The sequence below is a fragment of the Ambystoma mexicanum genome, chromosome 10 (assembly GCF_040938575.1).
Source record: "Ambystoma mexicanum isolate Mex_15411 chromosome 10, UKY_AmexF1_1, whole genome shotgun sequence".
In the NCBI taxonomy this organism is placed as follows: domain Eukaryota; kingdom Metazoa; phylum Chordata; class Amphibia; order Caudata; family Ambystomatidae; genus Ambystoma; species Ambystoma mexicanum.
In genome coordinates, this window is record NC_090932.1 from 1,146,195,229 (window position 1) to 1,146,218,176 (window position 22,948).

At 44.4% G+C, this 22,948-nt stretch overlaps 1 protein-coding gene across 1 annotated transcript in view; it reads left to right on the plus strand.

The window, feature by feature from the left end:
* FAM178B (family with sequence similarity 178 member B) overlaps positions 1 to 22,948 on the plus strand; it is a 1,611,694-nt gene that overhangs the window by 1,489,086 nt on the left and 99,660 nt on the right. The window lies entirely within an intron of this gene.

Consider the following 22,948-nt stretch of genomic DNA (forward strand, 5'->3'; position numbering starts at 1 on the left):
TGCCGAGTTACAATCTGCCCATATTATGCACCAATACATCAATCCTTACCATCGATGATTTCCCACACGTCGTTGAGTTTTCTCACTTTCCAAAAGTGTACCATTCCTGACAGTCCTCATTATGCTTGTATACTCCTTTAAGGAAGGAAAACACCTTTTTTAATCAGGCAACTCTGTAAGTGGTCAGGTAACTGCAGGATTTGTTCAACTATTGCCACAAGCAGCCTCCTGATTGCAAGGCCATTTTTAGGATCATGCAGAAAAGTGTGAATATTAGTACTGCGTCCAACAAGAGCAGAATATGCTTGAAGTATGTAAACAAAACCAGCATGAAGTAGCCTATGGATGGGCCACGTCATCTGTTAAACCATTGAATTTAACCAAAAAGAAACTCAGTGAGGAATGAGTCTGGAAACTACTCACGTTTCCAGTCTTCAAATTTGAACTCCAGGTTTGGCATATTTAGTATGTCAGTACTTTCTAAAGTCCAATCCTCAGTGTCATAAAATACACAACATTTCATTTGGTTTTCAAACTATAGTGCTCTTTGCTACGTGGCCCTCTATAATTGGTTGGCATGCTTGTACCCTTCTGGAATAATCCACTCGCTAGCAGCACGCAAGTTGTTACCCCAGGTGCTTGTGGGTGGACTTGACCATGCCTTCTAATCCAATTAGCCCATCATCCATCATCACTCCTGCTGTCTGCCATTCCAATTGTCTTTGAACTCGGCCTTCAAAAGTGTCACTGCGCCTGAGCACTGAAGGAGTGTTAGCATGGTCTTATCTTCAAGTCTCGATGTAACTTGCCCAAAGTCTATTTTCATCTACCCCATGTGACAGGAGGCTGTGTTTTTAGATCCTTCTTCGCCTTTAATACTATTAAATGAATAAAACTTGGCACTCATGGTGTTTTTCCATTGCACCTCAACAGGAGCTCGCCTCGCTTTTCACGTTCATTGTATCTTCTCGAATAGATAACCAGTTTCTTGGCTGCACCAACCTTTGACACTGGGCCAGACAAGCATTCTCGAATCTTCTTTTATCGTCAGCTGTTTTTCTCTACTGTGTCACACTTTCAGCCTTTTGCAACTGAGGTCCTAGTTTACTGAAATGCGATGTGAACCATCCAGATTCTATATAAATATATATGTATAATGGCAGCACCGCCTGCATTCTATTCACTACGTATAGCCAGCCTTCATGGTTACTTAGTCTACTTGCGTTTCAGCATCTGTACATTTATAAACCGGCTTGAATTTTCTTCAGTGCTCTCCGTACGTGCAATCTTCATTCCGCACAGGAAATGTTACTCGATTCTTTACTTCGCCATAAACATCTACACAGTCTATTCACCTTCTTCCGTGGCATCTCTTCTTGGTGCAAATATCTCTGCTTCATGTGACGTCACCAGTCTCTTGCCTTCCCTGCTAGACACTTCTTCAGGAACCTCCTTCAAGAGACATTTCTCTACAGGTACATCATATAGGGCTATCTCAATAGATACTGTGTTTCGAGACTTTTTCGTGGGATAGCTACCATTATTGGCATTGTGCATGTCGCAATTTCCGGCTTCCAACATATAGGCAAAATAGGGGTGGGACTTCCGGTAGAGGCCTTTCGCTCCTCCTCTACACTCCTCCCTCTGGTTGATTCATTGACCACTCTCCCATCAGTCTTCACATCTAGACATCCTCATCTAAAAAAGTGCTTTGGAGTCCATATCTTCATTAGTCCTTTCAGAGATCCTGCTGATTTTACATGTTCATCAACACTCCAGGTCATGTGACTACATTTTCCACTCGGGCTACAGTAGATCCATCTTCCCACATACTTCTTGTGGTTTCTTCGAAACAGGAACTTCGTTCCCTCAGGTACTAGAATTCTTGCTTCTATATATTTTCTGATTTCTTCATCTGTCAACTCTTTGGGTCCAAACCCAGACTCAACATTGATCATGATCTTCAGTCCTACTGCTTTCTTTGCTGTCTTCTTGCACTGTGTGATTATTATTCTGATCACACAGAATCCGAACATGATCATCACCAATAGTGCTCCGAGGAGCTTGAAAATGTTCGCCATCCTTTGTGGAACCCATGAGAAGATCGATGCAAACCAGCTGTCATCTGCAATATCTTCTGTTTCATCTTCCATCTTGATGTGTAAGTTCGTCAGCAATGTAATGGCCTCTTTCAAGGTCCCATTTACATCATCGTGAGAAGGTGTGAATGTGCAACATGATTCTCCGATTTTGAAACAAACACCTCCATCCATAGCCGTAATCATGTCCAAGACATATCTATTCTGCACGGTCATTAGTCTTATGGCTCTCAATTCTTCCTTGATAGCGTTGAATCCCTTTATGGTAGCGTTAATCGTCTGCAGATGTTCCCAACTGGTAATCTCTAACCATTTGGCATTAGCCATTGTCTGGATTCCCGGCATGAAGATAGTTGTGAACACTGCAGCAGTTTGACTGAACAACCTTTGTTCATACAATCAGGCCTTCAGCCCATCCATTCGGAGTAAGCACTGTTCCCTTGATTTGAAGCTGACCTCTCTCCTTGCATCTTTGTATTTCTTCAGGGTCCTTTCTGTGAAACAAAAAATAATATACTGAGGAAACAAAATATAAGATCACAACAGACACAGAGAGATCACAAGACACACAAAATGGATATTAAACAAACCCATGTTTATTGCGCATGGTAGCAGAAGTAGCAGCTGTAATCTAGCAATGAGAGTTGATCTAATAACGAAAGAACCCAGCAATAGGCCCTCTATCAAAAGAGCTCACCAGCCCCCTCCCTCCTGCACTCTCCTTCTCTCTCTCTACAATAGATTGCTACACCTACTAACTCTCACTCTCTCCTGCTCTACCGAACTACTGACTCTCTCTTGAACAGAACAGAAATCCAGTGTTATACAGAATAGTATTATGGCTATGACCCATTTTACAATTTACATGCGTAGAAAGCAGTCTATGGCAACCAGCATTTTGCTTACATGCATGCATACATTTCAACATAGCCGTGTACTGTACTGGGACACAGTGACATGTTCAATTATATACTAAGAACAGCAAGCATATCGTGCTAAGATTCTTTCTCTCTCACACGAGACAGAAAGGCTGTGCAGAATGAAAACAAGGCAGTCAAGTCTATATCTGACAGTCTGCCATGAGACAGATTATTATGAAAACATCTCCTCCACTGTGTTCAGCTGCAAAGACATTTGCCTTTCGCCCTCGGCTAAAGCCTAATTCATAATGGACAAAAAACCTAATCGCATCCTAGCGCTTAGAAACAAGAATGTGCTCATACAAAATAACAAGCGTACATAATTCTTCATGGCTCTCAGCAAATGTCAATCCATAATAGCTCAGATCAAACTATAATGCTAAACATAGCTTATACTAAATGGATGCACGAATCAATGGATGAATGGATTAGCTCATGCTAACTAACCAAAGAAATGCAGATTGACAATTCCTTGACAATTGAGCTTTTTATTTACTTCCCATCTGATTCCTGCTACATTCATTCCAGGCTGTTCATATCTTATCACATGATCTCATGTGTGGGGTCTCTCTCTTGTCTTTAAATCTTGCGCATAATCATCTTCTTCTGGAGCTGTCTTCTCAGTCACCCATACCAAGGATGCTGTTTGACCCTGGAACTGACCTCTCGTATGGCAAGGCGCATCCGGCAGTGAGATTTCTGGACTGCTACTTCTATAGCTATGAATATCTTGGAATTCCCCATGACATAAGGTATGAGAGCACAAACATAGCAACTGTCTTTGGACGTTCTCTCTCCGACCTTTTTCATGTGCTGATACCACATGTTATTATCCAAGTGCGTTGTACTGCTTAGATAATTGTTTAACTTATAATCGTCTTCCCTTGTGCTTCTCCTGTGTCGACCTCTCATAAGGAGGGTGTCTGCATAATGCTCATGAAGTATATCAATAAGGATCCTTCCTAGAGGGGGAATCATAGGAACACTAGAAATGGATGGCCACATACGAGCCACTGGTGTAGGGATAATCACAAATGGCCTTGGCTTTTCTGTAACAAATAATTCTGTGAGAGTCACTAGAGTGGGAAGAATCAAAGGGACTTCTACTTTGCTTGGACCAATAAAATAAACAGCTTGGATTAGCAAAATCAAGAAAAAAATGATAAATGAGGAGCATGCATATATTATGCACCAATGACAGCCAAACTGAAAATGTTGCTGTGCCCAAAAAAAGAGGGACTGGATTAAATGATTGGGATAACCACTCGAAGTTGACCTCTATCTGTCCAGAAAACAAATTTATGATCTGGAAAGTGATTTTTGTTTTAATTAAGACCAATCGCATTCAAACCTGTTCGGCAGAAAGAACGAAAACAACACAAAGGCTGAAATATGGAACAATTCTATTTACAGTTCAGTAAGTGAAATAAATGGACATTTGTGTTTCAAAACAGAATAAAAAACACAGGGAAACAACATAAAACATTTAAGTGCAAATACAGATTTGTGATGTATAAAAAATGTATACAAAAATGTATAGTTCGCACAGTTATTTTGGATTGAGAAAGAGAATAACATAAATTGTTTCAAAAGCAATATAGACTTCAAATTTCCATTGCAAGCAAAAGATAAAAAATTATAACATAAATGTATTCAAAAACAATGCGCACCTCAATTGGCATTGTATCAAACACCAAAGTGATGTAAAATAAAGGTAGGGAAGACTAAAGAATCCTATCCTGCTACGAAACTAAGTGCAGGCACTTGGGTTTAGTCTTTCAAGTGTGGCTCATCTGAGTGACTTGACAATTCTCGAGCACATTTTTCGGGCTTGAACCTATTTGCCGAGTTACAATCTGCCCATATTATGCACCAATACATCAATCCTTACCATCGATGATTTCCCACACGTCGTTGAGTTTTCTCACTTTCCAAAAGTGTACCATTCCTGACAGTCCTCATTATGCTTGTATACTCCTTTAAGGAAGGAAAACACCTTTTTTAATCAGGCAACTCTGTAAGTGGTCAGGTAACTGCAGGATTTGTTCAACTATTGCCACAAGCAGCCTCCTGATTGCAAGGCCATTTTTAGGATCATGCAGAAAAGTGTGAATATTAGTACTGCGTCCAACAAGAGCAGAATATGCTTGAAGTATGTAAACAAAACCAGCATGAAGTAGCCTATGGATGGGCCACGTCATCTGTTAAACCATTGAATTTAACCAAAAAGAAACTCAGTGAGGAATGAGTCTGGAAACTACTCACGTTTCCAGTCTTCAAATTTGAACTCCAGGTTTGGCATATTTAGTATGTCAGTACTTTCTAAAGTCCAATTCAAAATATTCCTTGGACAGAAGAACTGGGATTGCCCTCCTGCTATAATGTCTATAAAGAGTGTTTGGGGTGAGCCACCATCCAGATGCACACTTGCATTTATTTATTCAGCAACCTTAGCGTCCTTCTTCCTCGTCATCGATCGGGTCTGCACATGCTGAACTTCTTCTTCTTGTCTTGCTTCTGAATCAACAGTTGGGGGTGCGTCGGTCTCACCAGCGTAAAACTTTGTCATTCAAATGGATCTATGTGTGTCTCTCTTGGACTTTTACTGCTGAGGGAGTCATGTTTTCTACAATTTAGGGACCACTAAAGCGTGGCTCATGCTACTTCCTTGTGAAGTTATGCACTACGACTGGGTCTCCAATAATGAATCTAGGTACAGGAAGTAGTTCTTGAATTCTGGTTGCTGAATGGTCTTCATCTGTGTCCTGAGACTGACCCCCCTTGCATTTGAGTTGATCTGAAATGACAGAGATAGTAGCGGTCATACATGTCAAATAAGCACGTAACTCATTTCCTAACAATTCTGCAGTCAACTGGGCATGACTTCTGCTCCTTGATGGAGGAGACAAAGGCGTTCTCATTCGCCTCCCTGTCACTAGCTCATGGGGTGTGAGGTGCTGGTCCGATCCATGCTGATTCCTTAATGCATATAATGCAAGGGGCAGGCAGGCAGTGCAGCCATCCCTTCTTCAGTGTCAATTTTAATTTTGCAATTCTCTCTTTAAGGAGACCGTTGAGTCGCTCACATAATCCTTTTGCTTGTGGGTGATAAGCCTTGCACTATGGCTGCATTTAACTCTAGGGGAATAGTCTGTCCCCCCTCTTCGTCCGGAGGTATCTGTGGCCTAAACAAAAACTCATCAGGTATTCTCATAATCCTTCCCACTAAGCCGTGTAGCCATGTCAACAAAATGCAAACCCCATAAAAAAAGACTTCTGGCTCTAGTGGCATTCCGCGCAGAGCCATTCGCCCTGTAAATGCCAATATAAATTTGCCCACGTTCATATAATATATCCCTGGAGTGGAACACACTATGCCTTCATCAGTAAAGGAAATTGTCATGGTAAGTTTTGTCATTAAATCTCTTCCCAAAATATTAACTGGTGTCTTTCGTGAATACAATAATGGAACAGACATGTCACTTTCTCCTATAGAGACTGGTAATTCATCAGTAAAAGGAACTCTGCTTGTAGCTCCAGAGAAACTTTGAGCATTCATGGCATTTCCCAACATTGGATATTTTCCCTCCTGTATACATGAACGAGTAGCCCCAGTGTCTACTAGAAAAGAAAAAGATTTGCCTCCTATCGTCACATCAACCCTTAGTTCCTCTTTGGGGTCTGGTGTCACCGATAGTACTGAACACATCAAGTCGCCCTGTGAGCTGTCCTATTGTGGATACACATATATCCCTGTACCCGTAAAAGGACTTCCTCCTACCACAGTGACACCCCCTAATCTGGGTGCCAGTAGCTGTCCCATGTTTGCATTTTGCTGTATCTTCATGGATGTGTGCTGTGACTGCCCTTGTGGAGGATTCAATGGTGCTTGCTGTGGCTGCAATGCCTGTTGTATTTGCGGCGCTTGGGCTTGATACACTGTCTGATCCTGGGCAAACCCGTCCCTAACTTGTGAGCTATATGCTGGAGGATAAGCTGTCCCGCTCTTGAGAATTGCCCATGCTATACATAACCTTGGCTTCCACATGTGCGCGCAAAGTGCCCTGCCATCCCACATGTCCAACATACAGGAGGAAATCTTCTGATTTGTCCCCCTTGATTAAATCCTCCTTGCATATTCTGATTATCATTCTGCATATTCTGAAACCCACCTTGGTTATTCTGAAAACCACCCCTTCCTCTGTAGCCCATTCCTCTGTTTCCCAGCATAAACCCATTCCCTCCTTGATCCATTTGGCGTTGATTATTCGACTGTGATGCACCCACTGCTTGCTGCATTCCCAATCATTCTCTGCTTGTCAGTACCACCTCTTCTATGGCGTATTTTGACAATTTATTCTCAACTAACTTGGCTTCCTCAAGTTTTCTAGCATCTTCCTTCTTCCTATTTTTCTCTTGCAACAACCAGCAGTGATGCACTATGGTCAACTGTATTTCTGCCCATGGCTTTGCTTCCATTCCCACTAGTTTCTCGAGCTGTCTCTGTACCTGCTCTGGCAATCCCTGAAATAAAATGTGGTAAAATACTGCCACTGATTTCCCTCATCGTTCCCGCATTTCAGGAGGCAACCGTTCCTGAATACTTTGAATAGAAGCATGCAGATCTTTGTCATCTTTCATCTTACGTGCCATATTTGCACCTATATCTGACGTATCAGGATATTGTACCCTGAGCGCTCTCTAGACATCTGCTCTACAATTGTTAAATGGCGCTCAATCGTGAACTGCGTTCTGTGCCGTGACACTTGAGTGTCCTGGTCTCGTCCAAATGTCATCAGCCCTTTCCCCAAGAGTGGCTGCTAGGAGGTTGAAATTAATATCAACCCCAGTGGACAGAAAGTAACTCTATAAAGAAGAGTTAATCCACCTAGATTAGAGATAGTCACTATCTTAGATTATTGTCAGCGATAGGACAGAACAATAGAGTTGTGCCCTACGTTTCCCCTGTATAGTATTAAGTTGATACTCTGCTTGAATAATTTGTATGAATATGTATGAAATACATTTTTCATGAACATTTTAAATGTCTTAAATTGTTATAATAAAATGCTATATTTTTTCTAAACTACAGATCCTAATTGTTTATTGTACCACAACATGGGCTGTCGTTTTTGCTACCTTAAAGTTTAAATTATGGATGTTTTTTTCATTGCCAACTCGAGTATCGGCTGAATTGATGTACTTATTCTCCTGGCTCAGCCTTCTTCAGGGAGTAACATATTTCCTCGGGGGTGTGATTTGGAAATATATCTGTTTATCCCAAAAGAGATATTCCAATTTTAGTGTTATGATATGAAATGATAAGTCATTTATAATGCACCTGTACACCAGTGTGTCTAGGCGTGACAGGACAAGGGAGGGAAGACAGAGGGAGGACAAAACAAACAATCTTACTAGGCCTTGTGTCATTCAGATTGTGTTGACAACTGGAAATCAATTTACGGCCATGGGATGACACCATGCTGGTGTCAATCTAGTGTGTTCAACCTGACTCGCTCAGAGAACCCCATGTGTCAACATGGAAAACTCCATCCAGGGAAGCCTGGTAGTCACTGGAACCTCACTTGGCAATGTGTTTCAAACAGCACCTCAGTGATTAAGTAATTAACTCTTAGAAGACTGCTTTGAAAAAACACTGGCAGGCACTTTGAGTGTAAAGTTTGATGGCAAGGCTTGATTAAAGCGAGCTAAAAGAGTTCCCATGAGGAGCTGCTTTGGGGGTTAGGAGTAGGAAATGGCCTTAGAGATTTGCAATGACAGTCATTGGGTGCGCAAATAACCAAGCAACACCTACAAGCTGTGTGTCCCTCCTCATATGCCATTTCACCCTATCTGTACTCCAATGCAATAGTTTAGGGTTATAGGGTGACACCTAATAGCCCAGACTAAAAAGGTGGAACTGAGTCACAGGGGGCTGCTGGCTCCATTCATACCGCCCATGAGGTCACATCCAGGGCATGGGCATGAAGCGGCATCGAGTTGAGCCAACACAAACCCGCACTGTGCCCCCTGGTGGCTGGAAATGTTTCCAAATACAACAGGCACTGGGGAAGATATATCTAAAATGATGAAAGGACAAACCCATGGGTGCACAACATACAGCCCGCGGACCAAGCGCGCCCCGGCATTGTGTTTTGCGGCCTGCCAGGGTTAAAGACATTCCTAATGGATGGCAGTCCATAAGCAACAACGGACGCCCACCATTAGGAAAGTCTTCATTTGCCAGGCCGGGAAAAATACTGACCATCTATTGGTTCATTGCATTCACTATGCAGCTCTTACGAGCCACGTAGAGCGTGAACTGGACCAATAGAGGACCAGAACTGCGACTTGCGTGGCTAATAAGGCTTGTTACCGGGTGGCATTTCAGCCTTGCCACGCCAGCCACAGCACACGTTTGGGAATAGGCCTGGTCACCCTTTTGCCTGGCCTCCCGCCCAACCTCCTTCCTGCTTGTCCAGCCCCAGATAAGTATATTCTCATTTAGTGGGTGGGGGGGGGTTGGGAATGTCATTTGTTGCGGGGGACAAGGGCATTGGCATTTGCTTGGGGGAGGGGGTCATGGGGCATCACGTTTGCGTGGGTGGGTCATGTGGCATGGCATTTGGCTGTGGGGTGGGGGTCTTGGGGAAGTGCGTTTGGTTGGGGGGAATGGCATTTGCTTGGTGGCTGGGAGTCATGGGGCATGGCATTTCCTTGGGGATGGGTGGGTCATGGCATTTGCATGGTGGTGAGGGTGTCATGGGGCATGGCATTTGCCTGGGGGTGGGGGCATGGTGTTTGCTTGATGGTGGGCAGCTATTGGGCATGGCGTTTGTTTAGGGGGTAGGGAGTCATGAGGTCAGTTTCTTATTCCTGAGGACTCACGAGTTGCAGGAGACTTGTGTTGGGTAGAGACGCAACTGATTGAGAGGTTGGGGGCTGGAGTCAGTGATGGAACCATCTGCCTCTGTGGCTCTAATTAGCATACATTTCAACCGTTGTGTTTTTGAAGAGGGACTCCTGAATATTTTGCCTAAAGAAGATATAAATGATAAAAATGGAAAATGTGTAGTACAAAATGTAAGTTTTAAATACAAATAAAGACAGGTATGCCTCAAAATACTTATTCTTTTTCCATGTGTTTAATACAAATTGGGAGTTGAAAAAGCCTCCTGCCATTCCCCTTCCTTCTCCTCCCCCTGGCCGACTACTACCCCCTCTCCTCCCCCTGGCCGACTACTACCCCTCCCCACCCACATTTACTTTTCAGCCCACTATAGGCAGCATGTAAGGTACATTCTGCCCTCTGGAAAAATCAGTTGTGCACCCATGGAGTAATCCATTAGTTAGAACTTTACAGGGAAGTAAATAATATGTTGTTTAGCCATCTGACAGCACAATGGCAGACCCACACGTGGATCTAGCAACATTCCTTGTATCATGATACAATGTATGCCACTTGCTTTCCAGGATGTATTTCCGGATGAAAAAGTCGATGTCAAACCATCTGTTTGATGGTTTGTAATCCGTAATTTTTTTCACATACTTGAGTGCAACGCTATCCTTCTGTGAAGTGCTTTTGTGAGGCCAATAACATCCTAATGTACTTCCGTGTGTCGGGCAACCACTGCATTTACTGGCCAACCGATGGTGGAGGGCTCAATGTTTGGTGCACGGATGGTGGGGGGGGGGGGTTCAGCATAGACTGCTACTTTAACAGCCCTCTCTGGTCTATGGTCCTCCACACTTCTCTGTTTTTATTACATCATTTTGAAATGTGAAGGCAATAGACAGCTCATGTAGGATCGTAGGAGAGCTGTTGGAAAACCATATCTTCGTATGACCCTGGAGATGGAAATTTTGGTGTGCGATTAATCTTGAATTTGCAGAGATTTCTTTTTCGATTAAAGAACATTCATCCAACTAATTTTGGTATTTAGTTGGCAGGTTTGATCTGATATGAAGCATGTGATGGTGTTCAATTGTCTGGCAGTCAGGGTCAGTTATCCCTCTTACTGGTGGTGTCACTGGATATGGTAAATGTTTGTAGACATGATATCACAAGTTGTGTCCAGCTCCTATCCCAGTGTGGCCTGCACATTGGTGTGTGCTGGCATGGCTTTTTTTTCAGAAAACGTACTGATTGGTGGGCAAGTGCATTTATTCTGTAAGCGGTCTCCTGTCTCGCACAAAACTATAAACCACTTGTATTTCTCAGATGTGCCCTATGGTTCTTTGTCCCTTATCATCTGAATTAATTCCTGGTGTGTATCGTCCAAGTATTGTGAGTCATTGCAAGATTTGGTGTTTTGATCTCAGGGTTTGACAGAGGTTTTGGAAACGCACAGGATTGTTTATACTATGTGTGATGGGGCAGCCCTCCACAAATGATATATGATATGATTTTTTATTTGTATCGCGCTCACACACAAGTGTTTCAGAGCGCAACGAGTCAAGGGAGGGGAAGAAGGGACGACAATACAATGATCTTACTAGGCCCAGTGACATTGAGAACATGCAAGTGCAGGGGAGAGGGAAGGGGGAAAGTGCAAGGGAGAGGGGAGGAGTGGAATGTAATGAGCAAGGGAGAAAACAACAACAACTGGTAGTGCAGCCAGCAAGGTGGCAAGTGCAAGGTTAAAGCACAGACAAGGGATGTCTGATAAGTGCAGGTAAGGGGACTGTAGGGTTACAGATAGAGACCCAAATGCAAGGGTTGCCAGGAGGTCGTGCGGGTGTGTGGCTGGTTGGGCAGGGACCTGGGCCCGAAAATCAGAGGGTAAACAGATGCCCGGTGCTGAGGCAGACAGATCAGCAGGGGAAAGGAAGAGCGAAGGCAGAATCAAAGAGGAAGGTCTTGCGGTGCTTCCGGAAGTGGAGATGGTTCTCCTCAATTTTCAGAGGGAGGCTGTTCCAGAGCGACTGACCCTGAGGGAGTTGGAGGAGCGAAGAGCTCAAGTAGGAATGTATTTACGGAGGGAGAGTTGAAGGTATTTTGGACCCAGGCCCCAGAAAGCCTTGTTGACAATGCGAAGGGTCTTGAACTTAATCCTTGCAGCCACTGGGAGACAATGAAGACATTTCAGGGCTGGAGAGATACGTTCCCAGGGCTTGAGGCCAAGGACAAGTCTTACAGTCCTGTTCTGAATGCGTTGCAGAGGGCGGAGAGTAGAAGCAGGCAGACTTAGAAAGAGGCTGTTGCAGTAGTCCAGCCTAGAGAGAACCAGAGCTCTAGAGACAGTGAGCCTCTGGCGGAAGGAGAGGAAAGGAAGAATACCTCTGAGGAGGTGCAGTTGGTAGTTTGATTTCTTAGAGACGTCAGAGATGTGAGGAGAAAAGAAGAGTGTGGAGTCGAAGATGACCCCAAGGTTCTTAGCCTCACAGGTGGGAGCAGGAAGAGGGCCAAGGGAGGCCGGCCAGAGAGTGACAGGAAAGGAGAGTGCAGGTGTGCTGATGAGAATCTCTGTCTTATTGGCATTAAGGCAGAGATCATTGGTGGCACACCACTCCTGGATAACAGACAGACAGTCAGAGATGAGAGAAGGAAAAGAGGTGACAGAGGGAAGCCTGAAAATGAGCTGAGTGTCATCCGCATAGCACTGAAAGTTGGAGCAGAGAGAGGCAATGCGGTGGTCAAGGGGTGCCAGGTATTGGTTGATTAGCCAAGGAGAGAGGTTAGACCCCAGGGAAACACCACAGGTAGACAGTGAGATAGAGGAAAGGAAGGACCCAAGTTGGACCTGGGAGGGTCGATCAGAGAGGAAAGAGGTCAGCCAGACCAGAGACTGTTCGGTGATACCCAAGGTATCACGGAGACGGTTGAGCAGGATGGCATGGTTGACCGTGTCAAAGGCACAAGAGAGATTGAGTAGGATGAGGACAGAAGGGATGTTAGAGTCGAGGTTGGAGAGCAGGTCTTCGCGGATGTTCAGGAGAGCGGTTTCTGTGCTTCTGGCAGCTCTGAAGCCAGACTGATGGTCATGGAGACAACCAACAGAACCGGTGTGAAAATTAAGCGGGGAGATGGCCAGTTTGCCCAGGAAAGGAGTGATGGAGATCGGGCGATAGTTAGCCAGGTATGAGGGGTCAGCTGTGAGATTCTTGAGAAGAGGGTGCACAAGAGATTGCTTCAGAGGGGAGGGGAATGCTGCACAGGCAAAGGAGAGGTTGCAGAAGTCGGCCAGAGCAGAAGCAAGGGTGTCAGTGTGGTCCTTGATGGTTTTGGACAAACAGGGAAGAACCTGATTTGACAAGACTTTCATAGATCGGACTTGTATGGAAATCTCGCCAGGGGAGAACAGAGGAAAGGAAGAGAATGAGGGAAGGGTGGCGCTGCAGGAGGACAAGAGGTAGCGGATAGAGAAGGGGGAAGAGGAGGAGAGGGCTCCCCACCCTGGTCTCCCCACCCTTAGTGAATGTGGCCCTGATGCTGTGCTCCCGTTCTCCTCTCACTGAAAGGTTAGGGGCTGTGGCAGTCCTCACAGGTTGCGGCTATAGGGTCTGTGCTGGCCAGTGCTGTGGAGGTGTGCACCCCGCAGCTAGAGAGCAGGGGAGAATAATCAGAGGGGCAAGGTGACAGTGGGACAGAACACATGCTGCAACACGCAGCATGAACAACAGGAGGTAACGAAGCAACCCGCTTCCCTCCACCACATGGGGTTTTTGAATATGGCAATACAGGCAGGAAGAAGGCAAGCGACATAACAAAGGGGGACACCAAGGTGCAAACGGCCAACGTCAGTGCCAGCCGGCCTGGTAGGTAACAAATCCACCACAAACACTTGTTAGGGCCTCAGGCGAAACTAGGGGAATAAAAGAGGGCACCGGGGAGGGAGAATTCAGCTCGCTTGGTCCTCCAGAAAGAGCACCAGAGTTATTTTGCGCACGGAGAAGACGTTTTCTTTTCCCAGATCCCACCCACCCGGAAAACAAAAAGGGAGAAGAAAGGGAAAACAGGGCAACGGAGGTGGCCCACAACATCGTGAGAATCAGTTGGTGGCACGGGCCAGGGACGCAACCCGGGACCTCGTGCCCAAAAGTGTACATTTATTATGTGTGATTGTGTTATACTTTACAAAATACATTTTGGTTACAATGATGTTATATGCAATAAAAACCACGGCCTTTTATTGCCAACACTCACGCTACGTCTCTCTCATCATTGGGGAATGGTATAATTGGGGAGCAGGCACTGCCTCTTGGCTCCACTGATTATGCTCTGTGCTCTCAAAGGCCGGGTCCCCCCCAGCACTGCCCATGTTCCCTTGTGACAGCAGGTTCCCCAAAGATCTGGCCGCTTCTGCACTTCTCTGGTAATTGCAGCCTCGGCAGGAAGTGCTCCTTTCCGGTCCATGGGAACTCTCCAGAAATAGAACAGAGAGGGTTTGTTCTTTCACATCTGGCACATTATGGTCGTTAAAATGAGCACCTGGTAACTTTCAGAATAGAAAGGGGCTGCATGTTTCCCAGTGGGTCCCCTTGTCGTCTCTCAGGGGGAAACAGTGCCATGTCCTACAACGTTTACTCTCAGCCATGCAGTCTCCTGGGATGGAGGAAAGCTTACTGCTATGTAGGTCATACAATTCAACATACGCTATTGCCGTGACTCATGGGTTGCCAAAGGTTTGCAGAATGACAGGTACAGCAGCGCAGCACAATGAAACTTTACACGTGCTTGAGTTGCCTGTGTTTCGATGTTGTTAAACGCTGCTACCTATTTTGGTGTTTTTTATTTGCTCGTTAGGTTTCAGTAATCTTGCGGGATTCGGATCTTCGGCGCACCTTGGAACTTTGTGAAGCTTTTGCCGGACAATGTTTCGTAGTCACGTTTTCTTGTTTTTTATTCACGGGGCGCTGTAGGCCGCGGTAATATTGCGTACAGATCCGGTTTTGCTCGCTTTTCAGGTCTGTGTGTGTACTCCTGTTTCCATTTCTTAGCTCCTGTAATCTGTATGTAACATTAATTTGAGCTTTGTGCCTGGTTAATGAGTTTGCTACTGGATTGTACATCTTTGCTTCACTCGTCCACATACACAGAGACGTGTGTGGTGTGCGTGTGTTTGCAAGTTCTTTTGCTTCCCTGAGTGGTATGGGTCTTGCATTAGTAGGTTTTCTTCGGTGCGTTGTTTTTCTGCCTCTTTCTACACAGCATGGATAGGAGAACTGTGGACTAGACGGGAAGGCTGCTGCTTTTTCAGAGACATACTATTTGTTCAGTCAGTTGCTGTATTTTCCGCTGTAAAGAAGAATACCAAAGTTCTGCTCAGCAAGCATTGTTCGGGTATATGTCTCTGGATCCTGAGGCTGTGTTTGCAGTAGAGTAGGTTCATGCTTTCTATTGGAATAATGCAGCAGGCCTATCTTCCTGTCTTTCCCGATTCTGACCCTTGTCTAGTGGACCAGGCTAATGTCCTGATTACTGACCAGTAATCGTCATTATTTCTTAGTCGATATCTTCCTTGTCACTATCCAAACACAATGAAGTAGCCTCCCTTAACAGACCTCTGCTGGCAAGCAGTAGTAAAAATATCTTTTTTCACAAAATGTTTAGCTCCTCCCTCCCCTCCTGACTGTCTGAAGCCACCAGCAAGGTTCAAAGTCAAGAACAAGGGACAGGGCGGGAGGGAAGCCAGTGATAATATTGCCAGTAATAATAAAGAATGAATTTACAAAGATGAACAAATATTGCAAGAAATAACAGAGTGGGTAAAAATTACCTAAAAGCAGAAAAAATATTGAAAGAAAAAAAAGAAAACGTAATGATAACGGTGGGTTGTAGGTGTAAAAAAACTAAACAGATTTAGGTTAAAATTGGGATAAAGGGGAGGAAGACAAGGAGAGTTTTGGGGTAAGAGAGGTAAAGACCCCTTACCCCCACACCGAAAATAGCCATTTTTACAATGTGCACTGTAAAAGGCATTTCAATATTTTTTCATGCAATATTTATTACACTTTGTAATTGTACGTCGCTGTTATTTCTGCAATAAAATCACAGTGAACCGGGCAGGAGGGAGGCAAAAGGACTGTGATGAAGAAGTACATACTCAGAGTAATGGAGATTACATGTAAGTAATAAGGGTCTCTCACCCTCCAATCTTCCTTACCCCACTTCTAACAAAGTGAGGAAAAGACAAGCAGTACATTTTGAACCACAAATCACATCACTTGAGTTCGCAACTTTATTAAATCTGATGTCACTTTGCTCACTGGCTGCACTGGGGACTCCTGCACAGAAGACCCAGTGGGCTTTAATGGAAATGGAAAAGCCCAGGTGGATGCCCGATATGTTTCGGACATAGCCACACCCGTTAGTTCTGTCCATGAAGCCGCCACCCCTCATTTGACCCTCCATACACACACACCAGAGTAGAAAAGTCTGCAAGTTCATATGCCACTGCTGTGAATATCTGCTTAATCCATCTACTTAGGGTAGCCACAGATGATTAAAGACATTGACGAGATTACAGACAAATCTGCCAACTCCATTTGAAAGCCATCATTAATTGAATTCTCCAAGTACCTTCAGGGCTCTAAAGACACTGAATTGTCCAGCATGTAACACTGCTTCTTATCCAAGTAGCTTTGCCATGTGTATAATATACCACCCATGTAACCTGCTCCAACATTGCTACGCCTCATGTATCCAGTAAGCAATGTCTTAACCTGTAACTAAGTCACTCTCTTGTAGCAGCGCCTTGATGCCCCATGTTTGCCAGTGCACTTTATAAATAAAAATAAATAAATAAATGAAGAAACTCTTCAATTTTGAAGGGGTCAAAAGATAGCAGGAGGAACTCATATGTTGTGGTACAAGAAGCAAATAAACCACAATGCCTGATGTAGTGGCTGAGGGTGGAAAAATGTCTAGGTTGAGCCCCGTTTAGCCTTCCCTTTCAACAACTATGCCCACAATATGAGCCTCCGAAGTGCTGCTGTAGTTAAAAAGGGCCATCTCACAGGGCACAGGGAAGTAGAAGAATCCTTGCCTCCTGGACAGCCATCTACAGCAGAACCCGAAAATAAAGTATCCTTTACCAGTAGGCGACTACTAGAATAACCAAAGATTTCTCTTACCAAATGTTTAGCTATCACTTTTGGGATTATAGTTATAGGAGGAAAGATCTAGTGAAGACCCTGTGCCAGTGCAGAGACAAGGAATACATCCCCTCATGCCTTTTAGTCTTTTGCCATAGCGCAACACTTGGGACGCTGGGAGTCTTATGCTGATGCCATCTAGTCCATACATGGATTCCCCATTCTCAAGCATACATCTCTAAGGATGACCTTGATAAGAGATAGATCCTGGGATGGAGGGAAGATCTTGCTCAAAGCATCTGCTCTGACATTCTCCTTGCCCTAGATATACGTTGTACTCAGGTTGTGGAGTTGTCACTGCCCAGATGCACATTTTGTGCACCAGATCTGCAAATAAAAGCACTGCATAGCTTCTCGCCTTGCTGGTTGATGTTTGTTTGTGTATTTTGTGTATAGCACACAAAGCCCTTAGGCATCTCGGTGCTTAACTTAGGACAAGGCTACAATAATACAATAAGTGCAAGTCAGTCAGCAGGTACATACAGAATTGGGGAGTGTATCTCTTGGGAAGAACTTCTAAGAAAAAAACATATAGTTCAGGATAGATAGCCAATAAGTACATAGATGGAAAGTTCACCTCTTATAGGGAACTACAGCATATATATAAGTCAAATCAGGCAGTAGATAAAATATATAAATTGAGTGTTCACCTCTTTATGGAACTAGAGCAAATACATTTAGGAAAAATCGGGCAGCAGGTAGCATCTATAAAAGGAGTGTTCACCTCTTATAGTTAACTGTAAAAGTTACATATGGGTCAAATCAGGCAGTAAATAAAATATATAAATGGACTGTTCGCCTCTTATAAGGAGCTACAGCAAACATATATAGGTCAAATCAGGCAGTAGATGAAAAATATAAATGGAATGTTCACCTCTGATCGGGAACTACAGCAAATACATTTAGGTCAAATCAGGCAGTAGATAAAATACTGCAACTATTTTTAGGTCAAATCGGACATCAAGTAGCATATATAAATGGAGGGTTCATCTCTTGTAGTGAACTTCAACAGTTACATATGGGTCAAATCAGGAAGTAGTTAAAATATATAAATGGAAAGTTTGCCTCTTATACGGAATTTCCGCAAGTACATATATGACAAATCGGGCAATGAAAGGTAGGGAATAGGAGGCCAAAAGGGTTAACTACAGTCATAGTATAACAGCGATTGTAGATTAAGGGAATGGAGGAATGCTGTATTTGTTACGTGAGGCAGTTCGTAAGAGTGGGCAGGGCAATGAGGAATTCATAACAAGAACAAGGCAACAAAGGACAAAAGTAGATGCAATATAGCATATGGCCAAGTCAGACATGATACTTTGCATTGAGAAGAAAAAGTAGAAGTGGCGGAACACGCAAGTTGGTAACAACAACTGAATGGCGATATTAAGCACTGCAGCAAGATTAGAGGAGTCAGTTCTGCAGATGCTGTCGTAGCGAAGAGCGCAGAAATGGTAGGTTTGATTCCAATAGATGCAGAATTGGATTCAAGTTAGGATGTAGAACTTGTTCACTAACTTGTTGGTCCACACACGAAAACATGTTCACCCCAGCTTCCAGGCAAAACTCTGTAGGGCTAGAAATACAGTGGACTGCTCTCTCCAATTCAATGACTTCTGGGATTTCAAGAGAGACCATTTAACCTGTACTGCTTTGTTTTACAGAGCTACCCCCAGCCCATTTTACAGGGATCTGTTGTTAACACATGCAGGTATAGAGCAATCTCTTGTAACAAGGTACTGGTCTCTCGTATGGCTTGTCATCCAGATTCCATTGGTGAAGAAGATGTCTGACTGCTGGCTCAAATGGAGCCGGACCCACTGCACAGAAGAGACAGGATGCCATCATCCAATGAATTTGCAGCCACTGTGCGCTGTTGCGTAAGGTGGATCCAACCGAACAGCATTCTGATCTTTCATCTTCTGGGCTCATCGTGCTGGTAGAAACACCAAATGTTAGTTCCTCTTGAACATCACGCCAATTAATTCCAGTTCCTGCGTTGGCTTCAACTGGGACTTGTCAAAGTTGATTATCCATCCATGAAATTCTAGTAGCAATCAACGCTTTGTTATCTTGTTTGATATGGGATAGACCAACTAGTTGTCTAGATAGGGGGAATGTTGATCCCCTATGTATGAAGAATGGCTACTAGACATCACAGGACCTATGTGAAAACCCTGGGGGCGGGTTTAAGGCTGAACGAGAGAACCTGAAACTGATAATGTTCATTTTATTACACGAACCATAGATACCTTTGGTGTGACCTGTGGACTGGAATGTGGAAATACATGTATTTTAAATCAACAAAGACCATAAACATCCCTTCTCTGAGGGTGGAGCCGATTGTCTGCATGGACTCCATTTGAAAAGTCGTGTCAAGCACACATTGATTTAAGTTCTTTTGATCGTTTCTCAACAGGAAGAAGATGGATTAAGGCCCTGCCCCTTATTCTTCTGGCGGGAACATAGAGAATGGCCCTTTTCTTCAGAAGCTTCTGGACACCTTCTAGTAAGGTAGTTCCTGGGGAAATGGGTTACCCTGTGTGATGTTCTAGTCAGGAAATTCAGAAATTGTAGCACCGTTGCTGGATAATAGCAAGCACTTATTGATCCAAATGTGAAGTTAACCACATCGACTAGAACTTCTGAATTCTTCCCCCCACTTATGCCAGCCTTGTTGACTGCAGAGGGCCAGCTTTAGTCAGGATGACTGCTGTTTGGGTGATGGAGGGTGCGTGATGCCCGGATAGTGATTGGCCTTCTTCCACAACACCTTCCTCTGTTGGGTCCACTAACTACATCGAACTGAGGGCTTCCTTTGTGTTCCCTGACAATTAATATTCTTTCAGGATAGATTGGTAGTCTGCTGCTTGAATGGATGTAAGGTGGGGCTTGAAACAGGGTTCCTACCCCCCCCCCGGCCATGAAGCACTGGACTATATCTCCTGGAAAGCCAATAGGGGAGGGGTGGGGTATTTCCCAGCAGGTTGTTGATACATGCACACTTCCGGATCACGTCGGCAGCTGTGTACAAAAGAACTATCGCTATTTAGTTAGTGCTCTATCTGCAGCTCATTGCTGGACAACAAAGTTAGACTACTCTGTTGGTTGCTGACTGAAAATGTGCTTGCTCCTGTGGTCTTTGTTGTTTGACTCGGACGTGTTCTTGGAGTGGCTACTGTTGCCCCTTCGTTACTGTCTCTTGTATCACTGTATGGACCCTGCACTTGTTTACAGACATTTCTGTCAGCCTCTTGTCCTCTCTCCCTCCGCCACTGAGGCCCTTCCTCCCCAATTCTCTGCCAGATATCCCTCTGCTAATAAACCAGGTTTCCACAGTTTGGGGTTCAGCTAGAGGACTGTTTTCTGCCACACCACTTCCCAGCTGCAGGTGTTTTGTGGCACTGTTTTATGGATTTCACCGTCCTGGTTCTCCCTTAGCTGGCATTCTCCTTCTTTCATGGATCCTCATCTTTCTGCTGATCATCTCTGGAGCTGCTGCAGTGCTTCTAGACCTTCTTGTGAGTATTTGTACTTTGGACAGCCTCTGCGACGCTGGATCTTCCTGTCTAGATTTGCACTCGCACCTTAACCTTAGTTGCCAGTCACTTATGACTATTACAATGCCCAGGCCGCACCACCTTGTCACATGTTGCACTATGTTTCCACCTACCCACTCCCCTGCCTAGAGCAGAGTTTCACAACTTTTTTTCGGTACCCTTCTATCACTGTCCTTTACCTCCCACCGAAGAGGGCTTGCCCACAGCTCGGGTGGCTCTGGTGCTTGAGGACACCCCTGTTAGTACTGTGGTTGCAGTTCCAGTGGTGACAACTGTTCTGTTTTCTCCCGCCCCTGAGTGTTCTACCAGAACCCACATGCCTAAACAAGCTTCACCAACGAGTGCAAAGTTCTTTTTATATAGGTTGGCTCCTTTTGCTGATTCCAGGGCAAGGCTGTGTTCGTCTTATCATATATTGTGGGGAGTGGCAGCTATTTAGGCAATCCATTCTTAGAAAAGTATGATCCTCTGTTGGACGATTTTGAAAAAGGCAGCAGTATTTTACAAGGGGCTGTGCAACAAACAAAAAGACACGCTGATGTTGTACCCTCCATGCCTACTTCATTTTCTACACTCCTGGATTTACTACTGCAAGCAGATGCTTGTTTAATCGAACGAAAGGCAGCACGTAGGCAGATGACTTTCCATCCCACAATAAAGGCAATGCCATCCGGGGTAACCAAAAACCAGGACACACTATTGCAAATAGGAGGAATGCGAGGGCCATTGATCAAAATAGAAAGCAGCAGATGTCGGAAGGGAAACCTGTACCTATATCAAGCAAAGTCTAGACAATTTACAAGACTGCCTGTCTATGCCATCCAAATGAGCCAGCCAGAATCTCAGTGACTCACCCATAGAAGGAACCTCCTTTTTGAGCCCTATTCTCATGTGCTCCTACTGTAATTCCACATACCAAATCCCAGGGCACTTGAAGATTCTGGCTCAGGTACAATTAGATACCAAGGATCCTATACGCGTGGGGTCCTTTGTGGACTGTAGGACATGCAAAGCATGTATATATGTCTTGCAGCGTGTAAATGGGCTATTCCTATGTTACCTGAAAATATACCTCAGCTTGTTAAGGCAGTGGATGGTAAAGTGCTATCCTCTTGTCCCATCACTTCCCACGCTCCCTTGGTAACAATGATGTGCCTACAAGCATATCAAAAGCTCATTTCCTTTGGTATTATTGATGCTCCTCACTTTGGCTTGATCTTGGTTATGGTCCAATTGGGTTGGAAAATGGTGACTTGCGTACTGCCACTAGGTAAGTTGTCGAACAGTATTAGATGATATATTGAAATGCTGTATTGCAAATAAGTATTCACAAAGTAATATTTGTTCTTGTTGCGATCAACCGACTCATGTTTCGACCACAGAGTTCGTCCTCAAGGCATTTACTCTCTGAAACTTGCTATATTAACCATAGGTGACAGGCATCACGCAAGTGATGAGCGCGAAATGACAAAGTGGTCAGTTTTTGATTGTTAGAGATGCTTCAAGTGATGAACACATCTGGATACCCAGGCCCTGCCATTGGAATCAGTTGATTCCTGATAGGAAACACGATGGCCCCTGTGGCCTCTTACTTTCTATTGCCTTTTAACTTTTATTTCCCAAAGTCCTGGGAAGCCCTGACTCTGTCCCTTCCCCCGGACTGTCTGTTGGGTGGAAGTTGCATATATGCTGTTGTTGTGAAGTCCAGGCCAGACTGGCTGGAGCCTTCCCAGTGACTGTATGTTGTGGGTACACCCTGTGGGTGGGACCTGGGTGAATGGAGTGTGTGACCAATATGCACTTCTTGTTGTGGATGTCTGGTTTCTAGTATGCAATACAATGGCTGAGACAGCCCTGCTCGAAACTGGTATGAATGCAATGTGTAGTGTTGAATGGCTGGGTACTTGTCCCAATACACATTTCTTGTTGTGAGTGTCTGAGAGGGAGGAGAATGGCCTGAATGCACTGTATGCCTGATTGGCTGACTGACTGCTGAATGCCCTTCTGAGTGATTGGTTGCCTGAGTGTGACCCAGCAGAATGAATTTGTATTTGTATTTATTGTTTTATATAGCGCCTTAATCCAAGGCGCTTTACAAAGAACAACAAAATATACATTAAACATGGAACAGTAGAAGCAATAACGGTAAACATGAATCAAACCAGAAAATCAGCATGTAGAACAATTTACATATGAGAAAGAAGAGGAGAGGAGGGGGGTGGAGAAAGAAGGGGAGAGTAGTGAGTAAAGTGAATAGTAGGAGGAAGGGAGA